At 41.1% G+C, this 16,559-nt stretch overlaps 1 long non-coding RNA gene across 2 annotated transcripts; it reads left to right on the top strand.

Annotated features, from left to right (window-relative positions):
* The first annotated feature begins 11,480 nt into the window (after positions 1-11,480).
* Positions 11,481-16,125, top strand: LOC144288347 (uncharacterized). Of its 2 annotated transcripts, none has more exons than XR_013356293.1 (3): positions 11,481-11,721; positions 13,781-13,833; positions 14,800-16,125. It is a non-coding gene; the product is annotated as an uncharacterized LOC144288347 (long non-coding RNA). The 2 variants fall into 2 exon arrangements; XR_013356294.1 differs by having other exon boundaries at positions 11,555-11,668; positions 14,800-16,124.
* The last annotated feature ends 434 nt before the right edge of the window (positions 16,126-16,559 follow it).

Here is a 16,559-nt window from a genome sequence, read left to right as displayed (position 1 = left end):
ACTTTGAACACATTTTATGTTAGCAATCTTGACTTATAATGATCTCAATTTATACAAACTGGGGAAAGGAAAGAAGTTTTATATTTTGTCAATGATACGTTATTTTTCTCAATACTAAACTCTAAATCAAATCTTAAGAGGACATCTAACAAAATCTTTAGTCCACTTGATGGCTGAATGCATGTTGCCTTTAGGAATACTGCTATTTTCCATGTTTTCTGTTATGCTAGGAGATTAAATGACACCTTTAGGAGAATCAGAAAAAACATTAATTCTTATATGTCAGTTGTATCTCAACAAAGCTGGGTGGAAAAGTTAATAGGAGGTGGGAAGATATTTGAAAATACAGACGTTTATTCTTTTTTATTCATTTCAAATGTGATTTCATGCCTAATATTCCAACACAGAGAACCATTATTATTAGAGCCATATTTTATTCTGGGAATACCCAGGTCACAGCAAGGTACAACTGGTGGGGGAGGGCACTATTTACAATGAATACAGTATCAATGCCCCTATTTACAATGAATACAGTATCAGTGTCCCTGGAGGCTCTGGCCTAAGTGCTTGCTCCTGGCCTAGCTACTGAGATGTCAAATATCAACTTGATGTTATCAGTCTAGTTAGGGAAAACAGATACATGAAAATACAATTTTTATGGGATTTATTTATTTATTTATTTATTTATTTAATGGAATTTAAAACGCAACAATGAGATATGTTCAAAATACTCTGGTAGTGCAAAAGAGGAATTTACAAACTTAAAAGAGTCACAGAAGACTCAGACCAGCAGCTTTGTCTGCTTACAAACAAATATCAACTGAGGGCAAGTCTTCACAGTTAGAATAGTGCAGCCTAATTATAATAATGAGCTTCTGTTTTTTGAACTCTTACCATGTACTAGGCTCCAGGCCAAGTAGTTAATGTGCCCAGCTTTTTATATAATTTACACAGCAATCTCATATAATAGGTATTTTTATCATCCCCATTTTTCTGATAAGGAATCTCAAGTCTTGAGAGGCAAAAAGGCAATGAGTGAAGGCCACTCGGTTCTTCTAAAGGTGTGCTGGGTGCTGGGTCTATCAGGTGATGGCACAAAGCAGGGGCCTCTTTTCACAGGTCCCTCGTCTCTGAATGGGGCTTTGCATTGAATATATTATGACCAGGTTCAGGGTTGTGGATTACTAAAGGATTTTCTTTTTCTTTTTCTTCTTCTCCTTCTCCTTCTCCTTTTCTCCTTTTCTCTTCTTTCACCTTCTCCTTTTCTCCTTCTCCTTCTCCTTCTTCTTCTTTTTAGGAGACTAAGAAAGATACAGGAGAAATAAGATCTAGTCCTGAGGAGAGCATCTTAGTGGAATGGCTTTTGTGGCAACAGTATAACTTAATTGCTACACATGTTTGTGGATTCAAATCCTGCCTCTATCAATAAGCTTGTGTGACCTTCGGAAAGTTATTAAACCTTTCAATCCTTATTTCTTTTCAGGAACAATAAATGAATTATTCTTTGTTAAGGCTCAATAGTAAGCGCTAAATAAATGTTAAAAGTCTTACTATTGACCTCAGAGAGTGGGGGTAGGATGGGTTGGGGGGTGAGGGTCACGAATCCTTAGAAATATTATGTAAAATTGTGTCTGGAAACATCGAACTATACCGAAGATGAGAGCTTATATCTACACACAAGGGTGCAAAAATATCATATTATTTAATAAACTTTAAATCAAATTAAACTTGACCTCAAGCGCCTGTTCTGCCTTGGACAGCAGGAGATCCAAGCGTGGTCATTACAGACACTTTGCCAGCCCCATCTTTGGGCACTGTACAAATAATCCTGAACTTTTCAGGAGGCCTCCTGTGAATGGATTGGCAGGTTGTGCTCTCTACAACCTCGGGGCACCATTCACATCTCAAGAGGCTTGACCACATTCTTGGAACAGGAGGGAGGGAAAAATAGAGCATGAAACAACCCACCAATTAACATTTCAATAAATTATCCAGCCACATGCATTTTTTTTTTGAGGGGGAGAGTCCATACCTTTCATTAGATTCTCAAAGCAGAGAGGGAGTCTGATTTGATCCAGCAAAAGAGATGGGTGTCAAACCTCTGTGCTCCACAAAGCAGGAAAACATCACATTTGCATTGATTATAGACCCTTTTCATAGTGCTGACACATCTATGAGCTTTGAGTGGCCTCATTATTTTTTTATTAAATTGGGTCAGGGTGGGGCCCCCCATTCAACCTAAATGCAGATGGGGTCATTGTGACTGAACAGCAAATACACAATAGGTAATAAATTCTGGGAAATGAAATCTGTCATCGGACCACTCTTTCACACAACAAAAAACGAGATGGGGTATAACATTGGGACTTGAGGCAAAAAAAAGTCTCAAAGATAAAGAGGCAGAATTGCATTCACTGAGTTATAAAGCATTTGAGGGGCCTCTTCTTTGGATAGAACAGGAAAGGGCCAGTATTGATTCAGAAAAAGTATATAAAACTACTGAAGAGAAAACTATGTATGTAATGGAGGCAGCCTGCATAATACACAATGGTTTTGAAAACAAATGTGGACACCTGAATGGTAGCATCATTATCAGCCTCATCTTCAAATAGAGGGAGAGGGAAAGTGCTTTCAGGAGAGCAATAGGAAAAACACTCGGGTTAATGAAGAAAGCCTGCAGTAAGTCATATCTGTCATGTTAAGTGCTCATTACAGTAATTATTTTTACTGGGATTTAATTTTTATAAAATTCAGTTGATTAGACCTAGATCTGTGATTAATCCTTTGAGTATGGCTAAACTCAAGTGGGTACTAACAAACAATAATCGAATTGTCCGAGTCCCATTTTTAGAATTGTTCTTGCACGGCATTGCATTCACTTTCTACATCCCATTGCCTTTGGATGAATCTGGACATCCTTGTTTCATGACAGTTCAATTTAGTCTTTTGTCACTTTGATTCCAGTGTTCTTTAATAATTAAAAAAAAAAGCGATGCTCTCAGGGTTTTTGACATATAATACCATTATGCTTTCCATTTCTTTATCATCAGAAAAAAATAACCCATCCAGAGAGGTGGCTGCAGATTTTTCACTAGTGTGTGGGCAGCATAGTGCAATGCAATGGACATGAAATTTGAGTTGGGCAGATTAAAGTCATGACCTGTCTCTTCATCTGTTAAGTGGGAATATGGTACCTACATTATAGTGCCATAGATAATCTAAGCAAAATGTCTGGCTCAGTGTCAGGAAATGATTGATGCTGCATAAATAGTGGTTTTCTTCCTTCAAAGTAAAAGTTCTAAATGACTGATAATCTTGTGAGTTCTGGAACAATGAAATGTTTGACCTGGAAAGGCTGTCAGTACAAACTCATTTTACAGATGAGGAAACTGTAAAGTGAAAAAGGAAACAAGTGAAAAAATTTCCTCGAGGTGAAATATCTAGTTTTCTCATCAAATAAGTATTTGTTGGATGAAGAAATAACATTACATCATCACCAGACACCAATTTCCTATAGGTTGAGTAGTTATCTATCTCTTAGAAGCATGGTTTATGACACGTGACAATGTGAAATGTAAAATGTGATAAAGGAGAAAAGTTGTATGACTTCCTCCTCCTAACCTGATTTTTCATTGAAAAATATGTATTAATTGCACTTCATGCTTGACCAATTTAACTGGTTTATTGAGTTAAGAATGGCATTGATTTATTGTTCTAAGCAATTATCTGCTTATGCCTTTATAATTATTCTATATTACATATGAAAGAAAGAAAAAGACCAAGTCACACTTGGCAATTATGAGAAACAGTAAGGCATTTAATTGCCCATTCCCATGTCCATTCAAAAGAAAATAGAATATTTGGAAATAAATTCAACAGGATACAATATGGTTCATTTGGCTCATTTCTGATGTTCAGAATTTAGTAAATTTTATTGTCCACTATATCAGTCTTACCAGATTTATATACAAAACATACAAAAATGGTGGATTTCCATATAAAAGAAGAAGGCATTATGATGTATGAATTTTAAAATAGTGGTTTCCTAGAAATTGCACTGTGGCAGTCCTGCCTTCCTGGGGTTATTCAGCAGCACTTCAGCTTATATAATTACCACACCAGCTTCCCTTATGGAGCCCATGAGGCACCCAGGTTTGTCACCATGACAACAGATTCTGAATCAGAGTAGCCCCATCCTAATACTGTGCACAGAGGCTCTTCTTGGAAAAAAGTTGTTGTTTTTTTTAAAATTTTAATCTTGACCATATTTCCCCCAAATTACAGGTATACAATTTCTAACTATTTGTTCTAGTTCCCTTATATGTGTAATCTGACCGCTGAAAGCCTGGGTGCACACAATTTCTTGAATAGCAAAAGAAATATAATGCAAACATTTAAATACAGATTGCTTGTTCATTCTGGGCACCATTTTGAAAAGGAGAAGAAGAAAATCACATTTCAGAATAAAAAAAACACCTGAAGAAATAGCTATGGGAGGAAATCAACTCTCTTTGATCTTTATGCTGCAAGAAGAGAGCTCTTTTACGCTTTTTAAAAGACTCTTACAATGCACAGATCTAAGCAAATAAAATACAATTTCCCATTAAATTTTTTTTAAATGAACAAACGTGTTGCTGGGGCCACATTTATAAACCTTGTGCAATAAAATTCTCTTTTTGTCTATAAAACAGAGAGAACACCATTTGCTCAAGACTCCTTGTCTCCCTATTGTGCCCCCTGGCACTGCTAGGAGGCCGGTAAGCCCTGTGGCCTCTGCGTGGTGGCCCCTTTCTCATTTCCTGTTTGCTGTTTGGACATCCCTTGCAGCTGTGGTGGCTGCATGTTAGAAGGAAGGCTGATAATGCTTGCTGTTACATAATAAGACTTATCAAAACATTGCCCATCCATGAACTCATCTGAAACTAAGGCTAGGCTTTTCTTTTTTCTTTCCATTAGGAAAGATATTTCCATGTTTTATTTGAAATTCTTTCTAATCTCTCACTCCCCAAGAGAAAGAAAAGTCATACAAGAACTCATGGCATAGTATCCTGTTTGCAAAGTAAGCTCAACTTCTTGTTTTCTTCTAGATCCTTAAAGTCAACCCCTATGCTATGTCCCATTTCCATTTCTAACTTTCCATTTCTAACTTACCAGAGTGATTTCATTCTTGATGACCTCTTCAGAACGTCTCCCTTTTTTCTTTACCCTCTGGCTCGGCCCCATGTTCTTTTCCTATCTCTTTTCTGTGGGCTCCCTCATCTGCCAAACAATGTGGATTCCAGTTCATGCCTTTCTAACTAAGGAAATGAAAGGAAGGTCAGGAGTAGTTGGGTCAATGACCTTTGACACCGCTGAGCAGCCCCCCTCCATTTTTTTCAGGCTCTAGTATATATAAAATGAAGAAATGTCAAAGTTGTGTTGTACTGTACTTACAATGTTTCTTAACATTTTAAGTGTATCTAACCACATCTGGAAATAGAAACAAGTGTCTAAATGTTGTCTCTTGATGAATTTGGAGTCCTGGCCCCATGCCCTCTTGTTTAATAGCTAAATAATCCAACGTGCACTTCCCGAGTCCAGAGGAGTTGCTGCAGTGGACGCAAAGGTGGCAGGTTAACAACAGCTCGAATCTCTGGAATTTACTGTATGCCAAGGACAAATCTAATTTTATGCATGCTAACATATTATGTTTTCTCAGGTAGGTACTATTGCTATCCACATCTTTATACATAAAGAAACTAAGGCACAGACAGATTAGGTGACTCCCCCGGGGATGCCCAACTAGCAGTGGTGTCCAGTCTGTGGTCTTAAGCACTGTGTGTCATTTGATCTCTTACTGGATGCTGAGCACAAAACACAAGGACCGGAAGCGGAGGGGGAGTGCCCTCAGGCTCACAGCGAAGAGTGGTGTGTGTATGTGTGTGCATGTGTTTAGGGGAGACTTACACTACCAGTAGTAAAGGTGGGCAGAGCCACAGCAACACGGGCCATTTTGATTCTCCTCCCACCCAGTGGTTGAGCCCAGGGCTGCGGGAATTGGGCACACAAGGCTGATATCTGTGCTCGTATTGTCTCCGTGTAGGCCATACGATGCGTCCAAATCACAATGGAAAGTGTCATTTTTCAGTGCCGCGTGGAATCAGATCCAGCTTCAGGGGCACGTGACTTGGGTAGTCGCTCAGGACCCTGTGGTCTGAATGACCCAGCACTTGGGTTAATGCTCTATTGTCACCATCTTGAAAGTCTTATTACTTTTTGAACAAAAGCTCCTGCGTTTGTTTTGCAGTCAGCCCTGCAAATTACGTAGCTGGTCTTTATGTGGAAATCCAGAGCAATCTGGAGAAGTTTGCAGCCCCAGTCTACCAGGGGAGAGAAGATTCTATTTCCCTGTGATTCCTCTGGAACTGCAGTGCTATAAATCTGCAGTTGCCTGTTAGTGGATTTACATTTTACTGCAATGTAATACTTTTCCTCACAGGGGAAAGCAGTCAGCTCTCACTAATAGGGGCTCTAATGATGCTCTGCCAAGGTCCACGTGCATAGCCTGGAGCAAAAAGGCCCAGGACAGGTCCCCAATTCAACAGCAGGGGTTAACTACAACGGAGCCTCTTTGCAGAATGATAAAACACTGTTAATCTCAGCTAGATTCCTGGCTGGCCCCAAGGAGTGCCCCTGCAGAGCAACAGAGGTATAGAGATAAAATTCTAGCTCGGGTCCTCCTGGAAATTTGTATTTGCCATCCCACGATGTTTGCATAATTTCAGCAGGCTATAGTCAAGTCGAGACTCGCCAAAACTTGTAGAGAAAAATCAAACTGCCTCAGCACAGGGAAGCCAATCTGATAAGTCCTCTATCTGGTGTCTCAATGTTCGAGCAGTTTGGCACTAGAATAAACGATGGCTCACCAATGGTGAGTTTCCATGGAATCGGTTGCTCCGAGGCCTTTTCTGAAGCGAAGGGTAGTGAGCTCATTTTCTCCACCAGGACAGTAATGATCCCAGTGAGCAGAAGCTATAAGGGAGAAACAGCCCACTTCTCAAAGAAGACAAAAAGGGAATTTTGTGCATCTATCGTTCAGAGGAGCCCAAGCCCTCATATTCAAGATCTGTGGGGCCACGCTGAATTAATAATGACGGCCAACATCTTCCAGCGTTTACTATGCCCCAGACACCCTTGTAAGGGTTTTGCATATGTCAACCCAGTTAATCCTCACAACCAGCCAATGAGATAGGTATTATTATCATCTCTATTTTAGAGGTGAAGGACCCGAGGCGCAGAGAGGGTATGCAGTTAAGTCAGGAGAGCAGCTGCACGGCCGGCCACAGGAGCTACAGGTTCACCCCGGACAATGACAGGCAGTGAGGAGTTCCCGGTGGGGCCCGGCTGTGTGTGCAGCTGCTGAGTCTGCGTCCCGTTTGTCCTCACAATAAACCCCCATTAACGAGGGAGGCACAATTGGTCTCCCTTGCTCTTGCAACCTGAAAGAGCCTATAGAATACAGATCCCATTGTGAATGCTTTTGTAATTTGGAGATTCTTTTTTTTTTTTTTTATATAAACGGAATAATCAGCCCCTTAATGTATCCATAGGGAATTCAGGAAAGGGAAGAAGAAGCGGCTCCTGTTTTTGAGGCATTTGCAATCATTGTTGGAGAGACAGAGCCAACAGATGGGGAACAATGGTGAGGGACTCTAGGGCTGGTGTAAGCAAATGCTGGGCTGTGGTCTTTGCCCATGAATGGTGTGGGAAATCAGAGAGGGGAAGGGTATTTACTCACTGGCTATGGAGTTACCGGGGTGGTGGGGGGGGGGTGCGGGGGGAAAGAAGAAACTGGGAAGCTTTGGGCACATTGGTTAATCTTTAGACTTCGCCTTCCTCAACCCTGAAATAAAGCCATAAATTATCCCAAAGACTCCTTCCAGCTTTAACATTCAATGAATCCTGACCTTTTCTGTAAAGCTGGATTTTTATGTGTGGTATTTGCTAAGAGTCAAGACACACCCATGATTGCTATGGCTCAGACCGAATATCACATAGTCAGGTTGATACACTTTCCTGACCTCACGTTAGCTCCCAAGAGACTAAATGTCCTGAACTTTAGCCTTAGCTTTTCCTGACTGTTCACTTTAATGATTTCCCCAGCCTTTTTTATATATTTTTTCTTGGCTGTTTGCACTTTTTTTTCTGCCAAGATGTAAAAGCAGGATATATATATAGATGGTAGTACTTGATCATAACTTGCATGTCTTAAATTTTAAAGAAATAAAATTTACCAAATGGGATATGCTCAATTTCATTTAAATGTTTTTCTTGTGTCTTTACTGTTTTTGTATTTTTTTTTAAATTCTAAGTTATTCTAGGCCCAATTACTGGTTATGATTGCTTAACACACAGTTGCAAATTGATAAGGATTTTTATTTTTTTAAGATTTTATTTATTTATTCATGAGAGACACAGAGAGAGAGGCAGAAACTTAGGCAGAGGGAGAAGCAGGCTCCCTGAGGTGAGCCCAATACGGAACTCAATCCCGGGACCCTGGGATCACAACCTGAGCCGAAGGCAGAGGCTCAACCACTGAGCCCCCCAGGCATCCTTTTACAAAGATTTTTAAACAAATTTTTAAAATTTGTTTCTAAATCATTATGCCTGCCATGTTTTCAATAGTAAAATGCTTTTTTTTTTCCAAAGAGAAATGTGGTTAAAAGAAAAAATGATCTGATGTTCCTGCTCATTGAAGTATACAAACAATAATCAAGGAAAAGAGACTTAAGAAGTATTTATGCAGTATGACCCTAACCTGACAAGTATCTATAGAGCCCATAAACCAGCCATTTCTTAAGTGTGTTCCCCCAGCCAGCAGCATTGGCATTGAACAAATTTTCAGATCTCACCCAATTTAACTTTGAGAGGGGGGGGCAGCTGTCTGTGACATAACAAGCCTTCCAGATGATTCCAAAATATCTTAAAGTTTGGGAACCATTATCATAATCCAGGTGCAAAGAAATAGATCATAAATTATATTTAATGACTATCTTTCCTTAATAGTCCCTCCCCATACCCAGCTGGAAACGGAATTTGGAAGTAAAATCACAACCTGGAGTATTGGCTGGCCTCAGTGATTCCCACTACAGGTTGACTTTCACATCGACTGTTCTATTTGCACTCAAGTCCTTCTATATTTATAGACCCAAGTCATGTTTCCAGTGTTATCTTCTCCTGTTCATATTTTACTTATTGCGGTAAAATTGGATTACCATTCTCACCCCCCATACCCTCACTCTTTGCATGAGGGACAACTGACCTAAGTTAAGACAGGGAAGGGCCTTTGGTAAATGGAGATACAGGGGAGAGTATGTTCCCGGATGGTGCCATTGCGTAATCAAATGTATCAGAGTCACCCGAGCTTCTGGGTGTCTATTGAAATCTTATGCCAGGTACCATTTCCTTTCTGAAATCTTTCTCGATCCTTCAACTGGAAGGTGCAATCTCTCCCTGTATAATATTCCAGCCCCTCCCCTCCTGTGTTGGGTATTTCTTTCACAGTACATCCTTTTCTGCCTTCTTGTGTAGCCAGTATTGTCTGATTTCTTTGACTGGACCAGAAGTTCTTGAGATGGGGGCTGCTCCCTACTCATCTTTCTGCCACGCCTAACACAGTGTCAGACACAGTGAGGACTCCATCAATTGTTGTTGCACTGTGGAATGCAGTGACAGGACTGCCAGGCAGGCCCAGAGAGTCATCGGATAGCTTTCGGCCAAGGCTATTAGCTGTTCTGAGTTAGGTGTGCATTGCACGCTTGTCCCAAAATATTCCCTTGCAGGTAACTGACATTCATCCTTTTTTAAGATTTATAGAAAGCTTACATCCTATGTTTAAAATACAAAATCCACCTAGGAGGGATCAAGAAATAGAAGGAAGATCTCGAGGACAAGCCTCGCTCTTTTACCCCCTGGAGCTATCAAGGGGCAGCGTGCAGACACTAGAAAGGACCGGGGCTGGGAAACGGGAACAAATCTTTGATTTCACAGTCTTGCCCGCGGCCTTGACTGACAGTAGCCGCTGCTTTAGCTTCCATCTGTGGCTTCACGCCTTTTTAGAAGAGACTCAGGAAATCTCACTCTGGTCTTACAGGGAATATTTTCAGCCTAAGAGGAAAATTGTGAGCATGAGAAGCAAGCTCGTCTCGCTTTCCCACACCCAAAGACAGAGACTCATAAAACAATAACGGCCTGGAAAGAATCTGAAGACACACGGTACAGAACGCATTTGGTTTATTATTTTAAGTGCTCTTAATACCACTTGCAGTGCAAACAAACAAGAAACGGGCAACCCCCGTACCCTCCTTCCCTCCTTCCCGCCTCCAAACATTGTATTTCTGTATTTGTTAGCCACTCATGTCTTGAAACTCATCTACAACATCCTAAACCCGTGGCAAATTCTGAACAGAGAAATTCATTGTTAGGAAAATATGATAAGGAAAGATACGGTTTCTGTGGATAAAACCCCCCAAATTTTAATCTATATTTGCAATTTCATCTAGATCACGTTTTATCTGCATTGGCTCAGACCCCCCCCCCCCCCCCCCCCCCGCAGCTGGTCTAGGGGCTCATTTGCCGAGGAACACTGCCATCATGCGGCCGGACGTGTTCTAGCAGCTCATGAAGGACGGCCCGCAGCATGGTTTTAATTTGGATGCTCTCCCCAGAGAAATGTTTGCGGCTTTAAAATGTGCTTTGTTGTTTGAAGCCAGATTTGTTGATTCATTTCTAAAGTAGCACCGCTAAGATGTTTGCCAAAGGGTGAACTCGGTGTCAGTTTTTGAATCCCCCCAGTGTATAGCGACCACATTAAAAATATCACATATAGGAAAGAATGAGGGCTTCCTGCTTATTTTATGAATTTGTAAAGTTTTCATAAATGTGTTTACTTGAAAGGCAGCAGAATACCTTTATCAGGGAAACTAGCGTGGCTGCCTGGTTTTTCTTCTCAATGGTAAGTCTGCTTAGGGAGAAGGAGCTGTAGGGAACTGTAGGGAGGCAGCATCGTGGGGTTCAGGAACTAGGCTGGAGCTTCCAGTTTGCCACTAATTAACTATGTAATCCCGAGCAAGTCCCATAAGCTGTCTGGCTTCACGACTTTCTTAAAAAAGGGGTAGGTCTGATACCCTTCAGTCCAAATTGCTTTTCCCATTTATGATTCTGTGATTGTAACCTGACAAGTAAACTCATCCTTTTAAAAGCAAGAATGTTGTTTTTCTTTCCCTGTGATTTTCCTGTAAATATGCTCTTCCTTCCTCCCCACCCCCCTCCTCCAGCCCGAACTGAAGCTTTGTCTGCATGAGTCATCACGCAAAATTCTCTCTCTGCAAGAGCCCAGAGATTATGTGTTGTGCTCAGCAGCCCTCCAGCGCAAACGGCCTTCCTGCGCTCTGTGGGCATTCGCAGGTTAGGTTATCTCCACAGATGGAAAATAAAGTTGATGAATCTTTAAAACCGGGAAACAGCTTACCGGCTTCTGAGTGCTGTAGGTCTTAAAAAACGTTCCAGAATGTTAGGAAAGACAATTCAGAACAGTCTGATGTCTTTAACACCTGAAAGGGAAGGGCAATTTTCCTCCCTGACTATACTCCTGCTTTATAAATTTGTCAAAAGCAAAAAGAGGATGCAGGTACTGCTTGGAGCACAATCGTGAGGTTAATGTTCTGATGAGACAAAATGATGGTAAATTATTCCCCGGAGTTGATTTTGTGACGTGTGTGTAACGGGGTGAGGGATAGAAATACAAGCTGGTGTTGATGTTTAAACTGTGCCGGAAGGACGAGTAAATGCAGGGCAGTTGCTAGGAGACCTGGAGCCCAGAGCGAATGCCCCTGCTGTGTGCACAGGATGTTTTATCTCAAGAAACCTTGTCTTTCACAGTCAACGATGACATTAAATGTATAGTCTGTCAAAATTCAGGTGGACCAGTGCTTGGTTATTACTCGTGTCCGTCCAGCCATCCTACCATCTGCCACCCATTCAGGGAGCAAATGAAAGAGAGCAATGTAACGTCGTGCCAGAGACCAAGAGGCTCCAGGAGAGCTCAGTGATTCACTACAAATTCAGCTTAAATACTCTTACATGAAAGACAGCTGGTTTGACCGCTGGTACTCGTGTTAAGAAGCGTGAAGTAGTGGCACAAGAATTGCTCCAGCATTCCAAAGTGAGGGGTGCCAGGCCACAAATAGAGTTCTAAGCGAAGATGTGCTGGAGCAGGACTTAGGACCCTGTTGTTTACAAAGCAATCCTTTCAGCCAGTTGTGGGATTTCTTAAAAATAGATCTTATGCTAAACGCACACTTCTGGTTTGCAATTACCACCTGGAGCTCAGTGGTGCAGGACTTTAGCAGAACTGGCCGGGCTTTGAGAGTTCTTCTGGCGCCCCCTACTGGTCGAAGGCGGAACCTGAGCCTGTCCGTGGCCCAGGTTCACGGCAAAAATTTTCTTCTTCTTCTTCTTCTTCTTCTTCTTCTTCTTCTTCTTCTTCTTCTTCTTCTTCTTCTTCTTCTTCTTCTTCTTCTTCTTCTTCTTCTTCTTTCTTCTTCTTCTTCTCCTTCTCCTTCTTTCTCCTTCTGTTCTTCTTCTTCTTCTTCTTCTTCTTCTTCTTCTTCTTCTTCTCCTCCTCCTCCTCCTTCTTCCTTCTTCTTCTCCTTCTCCTTCTCCTTCTTTCTCCTTCTCCTTCTTTCTCCTTCTCCTCTCCTTCTCCTTCTTCTCCTTCTTCTTCTTCTCCTTCTCCTTCTTTCTCCTTCTTCTTCTTCTTCTTCTCCTTCTGTTCTTCTTCTTCTTCTTCTTCTTCTCCTCCTCCTCCTCCTTCTTCCTTCTTCTTCTCCTTCTCCTTCTCCTTCTTTCTCCTTCTCCTTCTTTCTCCTTCTCCTTCTTTCTCCTTCTCCTTCTTTCTCCTTCTCCTCTCCTTCTCCTTCTTCTCCTTCTCCTTCTTCTTCTTCTCCTTCTCCTTCTTTCTCCTTCTTCTTCTTCTTCTTCTTTCTTCTTCTTTTTCTTCTTCTTCTTCTTCTTCTTCTTCTTCTTCTTCTCCTTCTCCTTCTCCTCTCCTTCTCCTTCTCCTTCTCCTTCTCCTTCTCCTTCTCCTTCTCCTTCTTCTTCTTCTTCTTCTTCTTCTTCTTCTTCTTCTTCTTTCTTCTTCTCCTTCTGCATATTTTTTAAATTGGAGTAAGACTTGCCAACATATGGCATAACACCCAGTGCGCATCCCATCAAGTGCCCCCCTCAGTGCCCCTTACCCAGTCACCCCATCCCCCCTGCCCACCTCCCCTTGGAAAATACTGTCAAACTTCGCCTATAGAGGAGACAGTCTATTCAATGCGAGAAAACAAAAACAAAAATGAAAGGCTGAGAAGTGGGTCTAGTAGGTCTTATTTTACTTAGAAGAAACTGAGTCACTAAGAGATATCATGAATTATTCGAACACACAGCTAATTATCACCAGAGTTGGGGACTATCCAGGTTCCTATTCTATGCTCTTTTACAGTAACAACATAGTCTTTCTCAGCAGGGTTGGAATGTTCTGTTATTCTAGTGATATGAAAGGCAGCAAAAGTAGTCCTGTAACTTTACAATGTGCAAAGCATGTACATTGTTTCACTTAATTCTTACAACCTTGGGAAATTATTCTCATGAAATAGTATGCTTAACACAGAGAATTGAACTGCATTGTTATAAACGTATACTTCTAATTCGACTAGTTTTTAAAGATCTCTGTTATGATCTTATTGCCACGCTTTAGGATCAAGGGCGACAAAGTGGCCTTGGAAGATAGAGAATTGGAATCCTAATAAGGTTTGGAATTTTTTCCATTTGCTCCACTTCAGTATCGAATACCCGCCCACAGATGAAATAAAATGTGCACTTTACGGGCTGTCTACGGAGAATATGAAATTATCAGTTATAAGCCATTTCTGAGAGCCTACTAGGTATCAAGCCAGACATACAGCAAATATGAAGATGCTGTTCTAGGCTAAACTTGGAGAGAATTCGATTGCACTTGGGTCCCAGAAATAGAAGAAATGAAATAAATGAGTATCCATCACTTACCCTTGTTAGCTTTCTTGAGCTTTAAAAATACCTAAAATCAGTGCAAGCACCTAAATAAATCTGGTCCCTTAGAGCTACCTTCTTTTCCTTATCCCAGGATCTTCGCATCTCCTGTGGCCTAGAAAGCTCTTTCTCTAGATAGCAGCATGACTTGGACTCACATTTCCTTCAAGTTTTTGCTCAGGGAAAATGAGGATTTCTCCGATCATATATTTGAAATTGCAATGCTTTCTAGGGCCGTAACGCCTTTCCAGGACCAGCCTGAGAGTAGAGGATGTTTTTCCTTATTTATTGGCCCAGAGGAACACACTTTCTTCTAATTTGTACAAGAGTGACTTGGGTAGGCTATGCCCCTAGACCTTCCTGAGTTTATGTTTCTCAGTGGCATGTATTACCACCTGCCACCTATCTGTTTTTTAAATTGTCTGATCTCCTATAGCACCTCTACTAGTAAACAAGCTCCATAAAGTAGGGATTTTTCTTCATGTTTCTACAATGTGGAGGAAAAGCACTAGTGGTAGCTAAGATGGACCACAGTGATTCTCACTTCCTAGTATTCATGCCTCTCTTTTATCCCCAACTCACACGGACTCAGGGCTGCTCAGTATGACTAATGGAACATGGTGGAAATGGTGGTGTTTCTCTTCCTAGATTAGGAATTAAAAGGCATTGCACCTCCCGACTTGCTCTCTTGGATTTTTCATTCCACAGAATGCCAGCTGCTGTATCATGAGGACATTCAAGTAGCACCATGGAGTACATGGAAAGGAACCAAACTGTTGGCACCAACATGTTAGCCAAATGACAAAGCCATTTTAAGAGGGGATCTTCCAACTCCTAGCCTTTGAGTCTTTAAGCTAAAGCCTCAAATATCATGTAGCAGAGACAAGCCTTTCCCACTGAGTCCTGTCTGCATTCCTGACCCACAGAAACCATGAGAGATACTATTATTAGTGCTTCACGGCAATACATTTTGGGGTTATTTGTTATGTAGCAAGAGATAGTAAAAAGTGTCTGGCCCGCAATAAGTTCCCAATAATCCCATTGAATTAAAGGATAAACGTAAGCAGATTGTTTTCCCAGGGTACACATTTATTAACCTAAATGAAACTGTTGAAAAAGCCTTAGCTCTATATCCTCTTTGGTTTTGGAGTCTCAGGATGGGGGCTTGAGTCTTGGATCTGTGACTTATTTGCCATTTGACCTTGAATAATTCACTTCCAGTCTTTGGTTCTTGGTTTTCCTAATCTGTAACCTAGATATAACAATAACAGTTATAATTATGCTACTAACATAAACCACCAACTTGGAAGAGTCTTGTCGACCATGCAGACCCCTGGATCAGGGCTCTCCTAAAACCCATGCCACAGCTAGAATTGCCCATTATGTGAACAAATAAACCTTCTTTATTACCGTTTAAGTCAGTTCCATTTGTTGGTGTCTCCTACACCCAAAAGCTCTTTATATAAAGCATTCACACTAACAGAAGTGAAACAATAGCCAACAAAACAAGATAACATGTAATGAGTAAGATGATGCATGGTAGTCTCAAGGATAACAATTAAGAATAAAGTGATGTCACATCACCCTATCAACCATTTCTGTGAGTTGAAGGCAAGGACATCCTAATTCACTTGCCTGGGAAAGTCAGGGATGCCCAGTGGGGATCTGTTTTTGTAGAAATTTCAGTTTCTGTAAGTATATTTTAGAAGTCCTGTCCTCAAATTTCTTCTCTGTGACTGCATTTGACAGGTAATGCTTAGTAGCATCAAATTCATGTTTAAATGAATTTGTTTAATGTTTAAATCCCATAAAGGAACAAGAAACCATTCGTGTTTCAGAAAGGATCTCCAAGTGGCCATATTGTGTCGTACACAGGCATCAAGAAAACAAGTAGCCAGTCTTCTGTGATCACTGCCTCCCCAGTAGGTCCCCAAAGAGTATGAGAGGGTCTTATGGGCCACTTGCCACAATATCATTGCCTTGTCACAGAGTTCTTCATTTTGTTCCAAGGGCAGAGGACACTGTCCTGGGCATGTCATGAAACACTAATAAAAAACTCATCTTCCAGGTTGAAGAGTTTTCATTTTTAAGAGCAGAGGAGACAGGGATTTCTGACAGGCCTGGATGGACAGCATGAAACATGACCACTGTGCAATTTGGCCTCCTGAGATTTGGAGAGATGGTGGCTTGAAGTGGTGCCGTGGATAATATAGGCAGGTCTCAAATCTGTTTTATTAGCACTGGTCTCCTTCATATATGTTAGAATGACTTTGATGGGCAATTTAATTAAACTGCTATTTGTTTTGTAAGTGCAAGTGATTATCTCTTGGTTTTATTCTCTGCTGCTCAAGTAAATTGGCCAATGATTGACTTTTTTTTTTTTTTTTTAACATCACAATACAGGTAACTTTCTCAGTTTTATACATTTCTTCATGGAAATTTGCTCTGTCTTCTCAAATTACTCTACC

This window comes from Canis aureus, chromosome 18 (genome assembly GCF_053574225.1).
Source record: "Canis aureus isolate CA01 chromosome 18, VMU_Caureus_v.1.0, whole genome shotgun sequence".
Taxonomy (NCBI): domain Eukaryota; kingdom Metazoa; phylum Chordata; class Mammalia; order Carnivora; family Canidae; genus Canis; species Canis aureus.
This window is presented reverse-complemented; position numbering and strand designations above follow the sequence as displayed.